General features: G+C 44.8%; 1 protein-coding gene across 1 annotated transcript in view; it reads right to left on the bottom strand.

Annotated features, from left to right (window-relative positions):
* The window catches only part of EDA2R (ectodysplasin A2 receptor), a 75023-nt gene extending 69834 nt beyond the window's left edge, over window positions 1–5189 (bottom strand). Inside the window, exon 1 of the mRNA XM_045050909.1 lies at window positions 4962–5189. The gene's annotated coding sequence lies outside the window, so the exon portion shown is untranslated. The remainder of the gene's footprint in view (window positions 1–4961) is intronic.
* Window positions 5190–6000: the final 811 nt, after the last annotated feature.

Here is a 6000-nt window from a genome sequence, read left to right on the forward strand (position 1 = left end):
ACTGAGGGTTTATGGGGGGTGGGAGGGAGGAGAGGGTGGGTGATGGGTATTGAGGAGGGCACCTTTTGGGATGAGCACTGGGTGTTGTATGGAAACCAATGTGTCAATAAATTTCATATAAAAAAATTAAAAATAAATAAATAAATAAATAAAAATAAATCACAGACTGCCTTAGATGCAGCTTTAAAAAAAAAAAATCAAAACCACACTCAGATATCACCTCACGCCAGTCAGAGTGGCCAAAGTGAACAAATCAGGAGACTATAGAGGCTGGAGAGAATGTGGAAAAACGGGAACCCTCTTGCAATGTTGGTGGGAATGCAAGTTGGTGCAGCCGCTCTGGAAAGCAGTGTGGAGGTTCCTCAGAAAATTAAAAATAGACCTACCCTATGACCCAGCAATAGCACTGCTAGGAATTTATCCAAGGGATACAGGAGTACTGATGCATAGGGCCACTTGTACCCCAATGTTCATAGCAGCACTCTGAACAATAGCCAAACTATGGAAAGAGCCTAAATGTCCATCAACTAATGAATGAATAAAGAAATTGTGGTTTATATACACAATGGAATGCTACGTGGCAATGAGAAAGAATGAAATATGGCCTTTTGTAGCAACGTGGATGGAACTGGAGAGTGTGATGCTAAGTGAAATAAGCCATACAGAGAAAGACAGATACCATATGTTTTCACTCTTATGTGGATCCTGAGAAACTTAACAGAAACCCATGTGGAAGGGGAAGGAAAAAAAAGAGGTTAGATTGGGAGAGAGGCAAGGCATAAGAGACTCTTCAAAACTGAGAACTGAGGGTTGATGGGGGGTGGGAGGGAGGGAAGGGTAGGTGATGGGTATTGAGGAGGGCACCTTTTGGGATGAGCACTGGGTGTTGTATGGAAACCAACTTGACAATAAATTTCACATATTGAAAAAAAAGAAATTATTAAATGAAATAATTCCTAGATTCAGGGTGCCTCTGAGCATAGGATCAGACAATGACCCGGCCTTCACAGCGCAGGTGTCCCAGGGTCTAGCCCAGGCATTGGGAATAGATTGGAAATTACATTGTACATATAGACCACAGAGCTCTGGTCAAGTAGAAAGGATGAATCGGACCCTAAAAGAGACATTAACCGAATTGTCCCTTGAGACAGCAAAAATTGGGTTGATGTCCTGCCTTTTGCCCTTTTGTGAGTGTGTTGTACTCCATTTATCAAGCGATTTTCCCCTTATGAAATTTTATTTGGCAGACCTCCACCTATCCTGCCGAGGCTAGGAGACGACGTAATGGAACAGTTGGAACAGGACCATTTGCTGGCTTCACTCATGGCCCTGAAACATGTACAAAAGGAAATAACCAGGGCCTTGAGAGAAACCTTCGCTCATCCTCCTGTTCTTCCCCACCCCTTTCAACCAGGAGACTTAAGGCACGAGTCAAAAGGCACGAGCCTAAAACCCTGGATCCGCGCTGGAAAGCACCACACACCGTGATTATGACTACGCCCATGGCCGTGAAAGTAGATGGTGTCCGAACCTGGATTCATCACTCTCAGGTTAAGAAAAACTGCATGAAGGCGGGAACACCCCAGACTGATACAGAACCAGATAACAAACAGCAATGGAAGGTTCAAAGGCACCCAGAGGATCCTTTAAAGCTAAGACTGATGCGGGTATAATAATAATTTTCTGGGTTTGTATGGTGATAAGTGTGGGGTACTGTATGGAATTGCATCCCCTATCTTTTTGGCCATACCAATGGGAACTCAGGGACACTGTCATGGGAAAGGTGATAGCATCTAATACCTCTTCCACTGTGCCTTGTTTTTTGTTTGATTTATGCGACTTGGTGGGGGACTCATGGGGGACTTTAGTTACTAATTATAAACAGCCAACGGGCTTCACTCCTCCGCTCCCCAAAAACCCCTATATGGTTACCAATGGATGTGAACACAGGGATCAAGAACAAAAATTGGCTAACATACCTGGGTTATACAGTTGCCCAGCAAATGGAAAGGTCGAATGTGAAGGAGAAGGCCAATACCATTGTGCAAAATAGGGTTGTGAAACGCTGGCTCCCTGGCTGGCAGGACAGGGCCATGACCCCTGAATCACCCTCCTTAGAACTCCAGATCCCAAATGTAAGACTCAAGGAAAATGTAACCTAACAAAAATATGTTTAAAAAAGGTTTCTAGTTCCAGTACCTTTTCCTCTTCCTGGGACACTGGACACACTTGGGGTCTCAGGATGTATGCTCCAGGAGTTGACAAGGGCATTTCCTTTACTATACAAAGGTTAAAGGAAAAACTCCACCCAATCCGGTAGGGCCAAACAAAGACATGATTTTACACCCCCCACTTTTTCCGACTGTCCCTTCCCAACCTACCCTGCGATCAGGTGCCCCGACAAAGTCAGAGTTACCAACTACAGGTCACATCCAGAACCGTTCTCCCCTGAGACGCATTGGCTAGATGTAGTAGATTCTATGTATGCTTGGCTAAATTCATCTCACACCGAGATTGTACAAGATTGTTGGCTGTGTTTAAACCCTAAACCCCCATATTATGTGGGAGTGGCTACAAATGCTAGCATTGGACAAGACATAGAAAAGCATGTCATGAAATTGCTAAATCCAAGCATGACATTGTACCCTTGGGGTTCACAACCAATCTTAACCCTAAGAGACCTCCAAGGGCAGGGTTGGTGTATAGTGTCCCAAGAATATAATTGGCAGAACCCCCCTTACAAAAACTCTTGTGCAGAAGTGTATATTCCAAGTAGTTCAGATACTGATAGCGCCCAAAATATAGCATACCGAGCCCTTACTGGAGCCTGGTTTGCTTGCTCATCAGGAATTACCCTCTGCATTGCAGCCGCATACTTTGGGGTCGGCACCCAAGAGATTTGTATCCTAGTTCATATTCTCCCACAAATATACCTATATAGCAGAGAAGCAGGGAGAGAACATTTACGTCTATTCGAAGGACATTCCAGGATAAAAAGGCCAGCACCAGTCCTCATTCCACTCTTGTGGGACTGGGAATTGTGGGATCCACAGCTATTGGAACTGCTGGACTCATTTTGGGGGACCAAAATTTCAAAACTGTAAGCAAGCAAGTAGACCAAGACCTAGGCTACTTGGAAACTTCAATTTCTCGGCTGGAACACCAAGTAGACTCTTTAGCCAAGGCTGTATTACAAAACAGAAGAGGGCTTGATTTACTCTTCATGAAGGAAGGAGGCCTCTGAGTGGCCCTCGGAGAAACGTGCTTTTTTTATGCAAACAATTCCGGAGTAATCCGAGACACTCTCAGTTTGGTCAGGGATAATCTTAGTACCAGGGAACATGCCAGGGAGGCCAGCAATAATTGGTATCAGAGTTTATTGTCTTGGCCCCCCTGGCTCACATCACTGCTCACCACCTTAGCTGGGCCACTGCTATTGTTACTTCTCAGGTTAACTATTGGCCCGTGCGTTATCAATTAGTTAGTACAATATGTCAAGAGGCGAGTTAGTGAAATAAAAATTATGATGATTATGTCCAATTATGTCCCCTTAGTTCCTAATAAGTCAAGGGATTGATTCACTGACAAGAAAAGGGGGAAATGTAGGGTTAAATTGTAGTGTAGGGCTAACACTTAGCTTGAAAAATGACAGCTTTGTGTTGACACTGAAGGTTAAGAGATAACAGCCTTGCTTTACTCTTGTAAATTACACCTCATACTCTTGTAAATTAGGCTTCACCAATTAAGGAAACAAAAGTCCAAAGAAAAGAGCATCAGAGGCAGGGTCAAGGAGATCCCTGGTTGCAACTTAGAGGCAGAAAGTCTAAAATAAACACCTCATTAGGCAACTGTTTCTAACTCATCTGGAAACGGTTTCTTTGTTCTGTTCCCAGGTGATGATAAAACGATATGATCGGCTATAAAAACTCTGTACCCCGGCTGTTTGAGGCCGCACTCTTATCAGAAGTGTTGGTCCCAATTGGTCAGCCTTGCCTCTCATTGTAATACTTTGTTGTGACTGTCACTGGTGCCCGTAGCATTCTGTTTCAGGAGACGTGTGGATGCAACAATAGGAGAGGAAGACACGCCACATACTCTCTTGCCTAGCCACATTACATGACATGACACTGGCCAACACTGCCAACACCTGTCCAAACCAGACTTTGCAGTCTTTGCTTTCTGAGGTTTCTGGTGGGTCTCTTCTTGCCCTCTAGTTCTCACAGCTGCTTTAGCCCTGGCCAGTGTTTGGGGAAGGCAGAATCAAAATATCACTGCCTTGGGCTCAGTTTCTAGAAGTGAGGGATCAAGTAAAACCTAGTAGGGTGGATGAAGGGGCAGACTGAAAGCCCCCCAAATAGAGCCTGAGTGCTCTTTACACAAACCCTGACTTGCCAAGGGGCCATGAGGGTGAGCTGGCAGCTTTACTTCCCTCCAGATGCTTAACATGTCTGATCCAACCCCTCCCTTTCATCTCCTAAGCTCCCAGCCTCCTTCTTTTACTAAGCTCTAAATCCCAGGTGCTCAGGGTGTTTGGACATGTCCAGGCATGTCTTCAGAAGCCCTATGGGTCCAGTAAAACCCTACACGGGGTGGGGGGGAACTGTCCCTCCAAAGCCATTGGGGTATTAACCCAGGTCCCTGGCGCCTTAGATAGTATTCTCTGAATACAGATGGATGGACAAACAGACCACTAGAATGTCTTCTCAGACACTTTGATTTTGTAGCCTTTTAACAAGGTCACCCTATCCTCGTTCTGAGCTTCCACCCTTATGTCCCACAGGTCTGAGCTGCCTTGCCATGCCAGGGAATGTTCCCTGACTTAGCCTGTAAATTTATGGACGGATGGACCTTGAACCAGCAACAGAATTCCTGGACAAACATACCTCAGCGCAGGCCAGACATATCACTAACCTCCCCACCACCACACACACACACACACACACAGCCTCCAGCTTACATACCACGTTCACAGTAGATGAAATCCGTTGCAATCACTCAGGCTAATTTCACATCCATGTGTAGCAAGAACAGCCTAAATCTATTCTCCTTTTCTTTTATGTTATGCCTACTTCTCAGCCCCCCAGAAGCTCCCAAAGCTGCAACTAGATTACTTGAGTATCTAGGCGTGGCTATGCAAAGAAGTCCCACCCCTGAAAGGGGCACTGCTGCTGGAAGGCAGAGAAGAAGAGGTAAACAGAGACCAAGCCACTCCTATGGAAAGAATCCAAAAGCTCCAGGGACTGTGGACAGGCAGGGAGTTAGGTTTTGCCTGGTCTGTGGGAACAGAGGGAGGGTCAAGTGGTTACAAGCGTGTGCAGACTTCTTTTCTTGTAATTATTGCACAGTAGCATGCAGCTCAGCTCCTTGAAGTTCTGTACATGAATGTTAGCAGGCCTAGAATTTAATACAGGAAATTAGTGACAGAAAATTAATGATTTTCAGACACAGGAAAAAGCCACTTCCCAGCTCTGGCCCTCCCTTTTCTTATATTCCTTTGTTCAGAATTTGGGCAGGAAGAAAGGAAATATAAAACAAAGGAAAATAATTCAAATTGAAGGAGAATTTGATTCTCTGCTCTGGGCCCCTGATTCTCTATACAAAGAATGGGTTGTACTAGACACTAAGGTGTTTTTGTTTCTTCTTTGTGTTTTTTTTGTTTGTTTTTTGTTTTTTTCCAGTAATGACACTGCGGGATCTCAGAGGCAGCAGTGGAGAAGCACTGGAATGTTACTAGTCCCTGACCTTGAAGAACTTGCAGAAGAATAAGGGAGATAAGACAGACTGGCTACTGTCAGAGAACAGCACACAGTACAGAATGAGGGGCCAAACTGTGAGGTACAGGCTAGAAATGTAGCAAGGAAGCAGAGAAAAGGGAAAAACAAAAGAAGAAATATGTGCAGGGAAGGGAAATGCTCTTCAATAGATTGAGACGGCCTAAAAAAATGTGGAGGAACAAATTGCATTTGTGTAAATGGAAAAGAAGCTTAAGCCAAAGCATGG

The sequence above is a fragment of the Felis catus genome, chromosome X, assembly GCF_018350175.1.
Source record: "Felis catus isolate Fca126 chromosome X, F.catus_Fca126_mat1.0, whole genome shotgun sequence".
NCBI classification, from domain to species: domain Eukaryota; kingdom Metazoa; phylum Chordata; class Mammalia; order Carnivora; family Felidae; genus Felis; species Felis catus.